The following is a 7,966-nucleotide window of genomic DNA, read 5'->3' as shown; positions in this document are numbered from 1 at the left end:
CAAAAGCCTGGTACTAAGTAGCTGTCACAGTACTCTCAGGGGAGGGGTAGTTCGTTTGTCCTTTGTTGAATTTCGATTCTTGATAAGTTATTTCTTCACTTTTTACTGTCGAAATCTTCAATTTGGCTTTCAAAGAAGTTAATAAAAATCTTGAAACTATAGTCTAACCTCCTTGTGCGACCACCTCCCGTTAAGCGACTACCGTCCCATAAGCGACCAGTTTTCCATAGACAAACTGATATGGTCTTAAAACCAGCCTCACGATCCGTACGGATCGTAAAGACAATTTTCGGTCCGTATACAGTTCGACAATTGCATCTCATTACCTGAGCGACGGGTGAACGTTTTGACGATCCGTACGGTTTGTACAGATCGTAAAGGCACTTTTCGGTCCGTATACGGTCCGTAAACAGAATGCCCCGCTAGAATAAAAGTTGAAAAGTCAACAAAATATAAACCAGGGGCTGATGCTGTAAAATACAACAAATAAATGTTTTCTTCGTTCTTTAGTGTGAGAAACTAAATGATGCGTTTCTTACAAAACAAAACATTACAATCGACTGGAGTTAGGAAACGTGTTTTCCTGACGACTAATGCAGAATACTATAGAGTAAAATTAGTATTTTATGGAAAAAGTAGACTGTACGGTAGTATTTAACAATTATTCCACGAGCGCGCGTTGGATATGAGATGATAGATAGCCAACGAGGCGCGTAGCGCCAAGTTGGCTATAATCATCTCATATCCAACAAGCGCAAGTGGAATAATTGTTTTATTAAAAACAATCAAGAAATATTGCGAGATCTTACTGATTTCGCTGTGAGAGAAGATCCAGCAGACAATTTAATGGCCGCCATTTCTTGGCCATGGTATAATGGCTCATATACCATGGCCGCTCAGCCAATAAAATCCCTCGAAATGCATTATACAATGATCCAGTTTTTAATAATAGTCAATAACTTTAGTGAAATTTGGTCGCTCCTAAAGGAGCCGTTGTGGGACATCATTTTGTAATGACTCTCTTTTACTGCGGTAACCCATTCAGGTACAAAAGTTTGTTGTAGTCTACATGTACATCAAAGTAGAACCACAGATGGCTTTTCTGCTCAACATTGTTGAAGACAAAATCGACTTGTCTTGCCCTCTTTTCTGCTTTAACTGTTGATTCCGCTTTCACTTGTGACAAAACGTGCAACCACAAAACATAATTTCGGTTCTCCAAAACGGCAAATTGACTAAACCGTCTTGATCTGGACCTGCAGACTTGCTACAAGTACGATTTAGACTGGTCCCTGTTACCAGAAAAGCTCCGCGAGGTATGTGCTAAACTTTAATTTTTTTGTTTTTTTGTTTGTTTGTTTGTTTTTTTTTTGTTTTTGACGTTGGTAAGCTTTCTTGTTGAAGCAATATCTTTCGTTGTTTCTGAGGTAAACAATAAATCGGTGATAGTGGGCATTATGTTATAACTTTAGCTTGGCTAATGGTTGTCATTGCCTGGCTTTTGATTTTCGTAACATGACATGGGTGTTATTTCGACCGATATGTCATCTTTTCGGAAAAGCAATGAAGCAGCGGGAAACGACTGTCCTCCTTGGGTTCCTTTTACTTGGGACTTGCCAGTCTTTCGCTGAACGACTTTTGAACAGAACCGATCATCATGTGGATGGCCATTAACACGTAATTTTTTAAGTTCGCATTTTCTGAAGTAAGGCTAATTTGGTCACTACCACAGTCTTTCAAGTGTTTCTTTGCCACCGTCACGTACATTGGCTTATCTATGCACCTCACAATCTATCCTTTACCAAAACAACAGGCACATTAAACAAGGTAAAGTTTAATAAGAAGATACAGACATACACGTTTGTTTGAATTACAACTAAGTACTGAAAACAACCTGCACATATCACATTTTTCATTACCTCATGATTTTACCATTTGACTGGCAAGTCTATGGAAATTTCTATAGACACGCTTGTATATAAAAATAATTGTGTCTCTTCGATTTTACCATAAAACCGGTAGATCTATGGCAATTTATATAGACACGCCTGGATGAAAATAATTGTGTCTCTTACATTTTACCACCACACTGGTAGATCTATAGAAATTTCTATAGACACACTTGGATAAAAATGATTGTTTCTCTTACATTTTACCACCACACTGGTAGATCTATAGAAATTTCTATAGACACGTTTGGAAAAAATAGAGGATGTCTATTAGATTTTCCCATAACACTGGCAGATCTGTAGAAATTTCTATAGACACGCTTGGAAAAAAAATAATTGTGTCTCTTACATTTTACCACCACACTGGTAGGTCTATAGAAATTTCTATAGACACGTTTGGAAAAAAATATTAAGTCTCTTACATTTTACCACCACACTGGTAGATCTTTGGAAATTTCTATAGACACGTTTGGAAAAAAATAGAGGATGTCTATTAGATTTTCCCATAACACTGGTAGATCTATAGAAATTTCTATAGACACGCTTGGAAAAAAATGATTGTGTCTCTTAAATTTTACCACCACTCTGGTAGATCTATGGAAATTTCTATAGACACGCTTGGAAAAAATTATTAAGTCTCTTACATTTTACCACCACACTGATAGGTCTATAGAAATTTCTATAGACACGCTTGGAAAAAAAAAAATTATTAAGTTTGTTACATTTTACCACCACACTGGTAGGTCTACAGAAATTTCTATAGACACGTTTGGAAAAAATAGAGGATGTATATTAGATTTTCCCATAACACTGGTCGATCTATAGAAATTTCTACAGACACGCTTGGAAAAAAAAAATTATTAAGTCTGTTACGTTTTACCACCACACTGGTAGGTCTATAGAAATTTCTATAGACATGTTTGGAAAAAATAGAGGATGTCTATTAGATTTTCTCATAACACTGGTAGATCTATAGAAATTTCTATAGACACGCTTGGAAAAAAATAATTGTGCCTCTTATATTTTACCACCACACTGGTAGATCTATAGAAATTTCTATAGACACGTTTGGAAAAAATTATTAAGTCTCTTACATTTTACCACCACACTTGTAGATCTATAGAAATTTCTATAGACACGCTTGGAAAAAAAAAATTGTGTCTCTTACATTTTACCATCACACTTGGAAAAAAATAATTGTGTCTCTTACATTTTACCACCACACTGGTAGGTCTATAGAAATTTCTATAGACACGTTTGGAAAAAAATAGAGGATGTCTATTAGATTTTCCCATAACACTGGTAGATCTATAGAAATTTCTACAGACACGCTTGGAAAAAAAATTATTAAGTCTGTTACGTTTTACCACCACACTGGTAGGTCTATAGAAATTTCTATAGACACGCTTGGATAAAAATATTAAGTCTCTTACATTTTACCACCACTCTGGTAGATCTATAGAAATTTCTATAGACACACTTGGAAAAAAAAATAATTGTGTCTCTTACATTTTCCCACCACACTGGTAGGTCTATAGAAATTTCTATAGACACGTTTGGAAAAAAATAGAGGATGTCTATTACATTTTCTCATAACACTGGTAGATCTATAGAAATTTCTATAGACACGGTTGGAAAAAAATAATTATGCCTCTTACATTTTATCACCACACTGGTAGGTCTATAGAAATTTCTATAGACACACTTGGAAAACTATAATTGTGTCTCTTACATTTTACCACCACACTGGTAGGTCTATAGAAATTTCTATAGACACGTTTGGATAAAAATAATTGTGTCTCTTACATTTTACCACCACACTGGTAGATCTATAGAAATTTCTATAGACACGGTTGGAAAAAATGATTGTGGCTCTTACATTTTACCACTACACTGGTAGATCTATAGAAATTTCTATAGACACGCTTGGATAAAAATAATTGTGTCTCTTACATTTTACCACCACACTGGTAGGTCTATTGAAATTTCTATAGACACGCGTGGATAAAAATAATTGTGTCTCTTACATTTTACCCATGCTAGATCTATGGAAATTTCAATAGACACGCTTGGAAAAAATCATTGTCTCTTACATTTAACCACATTGGTAGATCTATAGAAATTTCTCTAGACACGCTTGGAAAAAAATAATTGTGTTTCTTACATTTTACAACAACACTGGTAGATCTATAGAAATTTGTACAGTTCCTCTTTTGAAGGGAAATTCTAAGCAAAGGAGAACGTTTCATTTTTACTGACAGTGTAAACATATTATGTCCAACCTCTAAACAGCTGCTCTAGACGTTGTACATCAGTTGAACGTTTTGTTCATCTATTCTTTTCATTCTTCCGGACTTCTTTTTTACGGAACGATGTCAAGAGTGTCTGATTTCACCACTGACCTTCTTTGGATGATGGGGCACTGGAACTGATTTCCCTCCATTTCTTAAAAAAAAGTTATATAACGTGTTAAAACCTTTAAAACCAACACTGTGTCTGGATGTTCGGTAACTCGACATGGATGATTTTTAAAATACTCTGTGTCCGGCAGTGTAATAATTTCTCAATTTCAGGTCGATTGCTGTCTTTGTCCTGGTTTGCGATTTAGAAAACGAACGTCCTTGGCGGCCGATCATTCTGCGAGCTTGGACATGCTATGAAATCACTTGACACAACAAATGCAGGACTGTAATCAGCAACGTCTTCGCGATCCAAACAAAGATAGCATTGGACAAATCGACTATTTCGCGTAAATCGATTTAAGCATTTGATTTTTAAAGGCGACAATAGCGTTTGTGACCGATTAAGACTGGGGTGGAGTCTGCGTTTTTCCCGCCGAAATAACAACCTTTAGGTTTTCGCCGGCGACAGCAACGTCTTGATCACTTGAAAGCAAAACCGAGAGGCCTGAAAAAGGAACTCATTTAAAAGCATACTAGAATTGCTATTAAACTTGGTTATGTAAACAATGTCGTTTCCGATTCTTTATGACGCTTATCAATCTAAAAATCCATATTTTAACCACCATCAACGCGACCCGTTCAATCTCGATGACATCGATTCAGCCGAATGTATTAAAAGCAGAGTTCCGAGTTGAATTTTCGTCGAGGCAATGTCCCATCGTTCCCTAACTACTCTCTTATCTTTGTGGCGAGTCTAGATCTGACTCAAATTCCACGCATTCCTTCGGCTGACGCTTCCTTTCTTGAAGGAAAATACATCGCTGACAATCATTTCTCTGAGCATCAACACGTCGTGATGGTCGGTCCACCCCATCGGCGCTCTATATAAATAAAGAATAAAACAGGAGTAAGGAAACAATACATGTTGCTGACGCACATTTGAGTGCTGATTTCAGTGCTGAGCTTTCGTTTTTGCAAAGCCAAGAGTTCAGTAAAATTGCAGCCAGCTGCTTGACTCCACCGAGCTTTTCTGCTCAACGTCATTTCACTTTGTGATGGTTACTCAAAGTCACACCAGCCACTCACCTAGAAACTCATATATCTTCTTAAAGATAAGATTTATCTAGGTATTTTACCAGATTTTGCGTAAACTTACTCGTGAATGAACCTACCTTTATGCAAGCTGTTTGCCTTCGCTCGCGCCCAGCGTGCTATTGCCGTAAACCTGAAAGTAAGACGAACAGTTTTAACACACCGATTATTTAGCGTAAAAGCAATGTTAAATTTTAATTTCATGTTGCATAGTTTGTGTTTAAGCTTTCGAAAACGAAATAATTGAGAAATGGAAGATAGTTACTCAACTTATTCATCTTCTACTCAGTTACTGTATGAAAGAAATAAATGTACTCACGTTTTGTAGACAACGTGAACCTTGCTGTTCTCACGTCCGCGCGGAGAGAGGACGGCTGCCAGTCAAAATGTCTACCGCAAGTAAAACCGACTTCCCGTGGCCGTAGCCGCCGCAAATCTGAGTTGCCAGAGGTCCCTATATTAGACTGCCAGACACGGAGTATTTTGAAAATCCTGTCTGGTAGTCCCCGACTAAACAGTTAAATAATTTTCAAGTCTAATGATGCCGAGATTTGCATAGAGTGCGGAGCGGTCAGAGAAATTGACACAACAAATCAGTGACGACTGTAATCGACAACTTCTTAGCGATGCAAACGCAAACAAAGATGGCTTTGTATCACAATTACTCAACTATTTTTGCGTAAATAGACCCAAAACTGAGAAATTATCGGACTGCCGGACACGGAGTGTTTTGAAAATCCTGTCCAGCAGTTACGGGCGCAAACACGCAAATAATTTCCAAACCCGGCAGATGATGCTGAGATTTGCATTGAGTGCGGAGCGGTGAAAGAAATCGATCCAACAAATCAAGGACTGTAATCGACAACTTCTTAGCAATGCGAGCAATGATGCCTTTGTGTAAATCGTTTATTTCGCGTACATAGACCCGAAATTGAGAAATTATCGGACTTCTGGACACGGAGTAATTGAAAATCCTGTTCGGCTACCGAACATCTAGACACAGGGTAAAACCAAAGCGGAATGTAACAATTTTCTTAAGATCGATAGTAGGAATAACAGGCACAAGACTAAACTGCTTAGTGTCTAGCTTAGTCTCCGGTACAGTTAATTCATTTCAACCTGGGATTTTATCAAAGCATTTAGAATCTGTTTGAAGCTGTTAAAAAAAATGGCAAACGCAACTGAATATTCTTTCCAACTTCAAAAGAAAATGTACATACCAGAGGAGGCATAGCCATTTTGCCCGCTCGCAACGTATTCCCGTATAATTTTTGAATCTGAAGGCTGCTGTCGGTATGGTATCGTAGACTTTTTTCAACGTACACGACGGCTCCATGCTTGTACCCATATCTGCCCATCTATCTTCAAATAATCACCTTCTCTCGCTTTCGCTTTTTCGTTGAATTCCATACTAAGGGAAACTTCAATTTGAAATAGTTGAGACGCGGGTCAAAACCCCGGGTTCAAAACGTAACGGCCACGCAAAAGTGAATGAATGGCCTTTGTAATAGCACAATCTGACCGCAATAATGTAACGTTAACAACGAGTTCTTTGTGTAAGTTTATGAGTCACGCAAGGTTCTGTGACATTTGTTTTGCCTCTTAGTTTCAAATAAAAGGATAATAGCTGTGCCAAACCGGAGAAGAGCACTATACCTAGTCAAGTGAAATAACTGGTGGGCCCTAAGATCTTTTGAGACAATTTAGAGAGTTTGTATGCAAGCTACGTGACTCTACATCGATCACGTGCTTTGACACACAACCGTAATCGTGCGGTTTAAAACAATCTTCTCGTCTTTCAGTTAAGATCATCCTAAGCCGGCTCGACTTAGTTTTATATTCTCCGTTTTGGTGTTGACTCCATTCGAAAAAAAGGCAGGAAAGTTTCAAGTTGTTCTATGGAAAAGCTTCTGCGCTAACAGTATTGCCTCGATGAGACTGTAGACAACTATAAACATTTGGGGCGCGCGGCATTTATCATAGCTGATGACAAAGTGTTGTTACATTTAGTCTTGCGCTGGCCTTTCACGCCGAACTCAAGGTAATTATAAAGTTTCTTGTCATTATATAAACGTACTCTATCTTGCAAAGGTAGCACTTGTAAATCGCACTTGATGTACCCAAGTGATAGAGAAAATTTCACAAGTCAATTTTTGGTAATTTGTGTTTCGTGGGTTTACCGAGGCCGTTTATTATATTACTTGCCATTCAAATCGCGCGCATAAGGTTTTATATTGATTTCCTGCTTCTGACATGGTTGTGATATTTCTATGCCATCCTCAGTTCTAAGCTGAGACAAACCCTCCAGATGAACTCTCACCGTCAATGCAGTTTGTTTGAAGGGGTCCATAATCCCGACATAATATATCGTCATTGGCCTTGTTGCATGGCCAAACCGTGAAAACGTGTTGACCGTGTTGTCGTATCGCCTTTCATATGCAAGACACAAAAGCCACTTCAGCCATAACCACAGTCATGCTGGTTTTGCTTTAGCACAGGAGATTTAGCGGTTTGGATTTACCT

General features: G+C 38.0%; 1 long non-coding RNA gene across 4 annotated transcripts; it reads right to left on the bottom strand.

Annotated features, from left to right (window-relative positions):
- Positions 1–1,814: 1,814 nt before the first annotated feature.
- LOC146466722 (uncharacterized) lies at positions 1,815–6,803 on the bottom strand. Of its 4 annotated transcripts, none has more exons than XR_014867937.1 (4): positions 6,664–6,803; positions 3,131–4,394; positions 2,309–3,089; positions 1,815–2,237 (listed from the first exon to the last, which is right to left on the bottom strand). It is a non-coding gene; the product is annotated as an uncharacterized LOC146466722 (long non-coding RNA). The 4 variants fall into 4 exon arrangements; XR_014867938.1 differs by having other exon boundaries at positions 1,815–3,089; positions 3,131–3,355; positions 3,430–4,394; XR_014867935.1 differs by having other exon boundaries at positions 1,815–3,089.
- Positions 6,804–7,966: the final 1,163 nt, after the last annotated feature.

This window comes from Pavona decussata, unplaced genomic scaffold, assembly GCF_977016875.1.
Source record: "Pavona decussata unplaced genomic scaffold, jaPavDecu1.1 SCAFFOLD_141, whole genome shotgun sequence".
In the NCBI taxonomy this organism is placed as follows: domain Eukaryota; kingdom Metazoa; phylum Cnidaria; class Anthozoa; order Scleractinia; family Agariciidae; genus Pavona; species Pavona decussata.
Note: the sequence above shows the minus strand (reverse complement) of the source record. Positions and strands in the feature narration are given on the sequence as shown.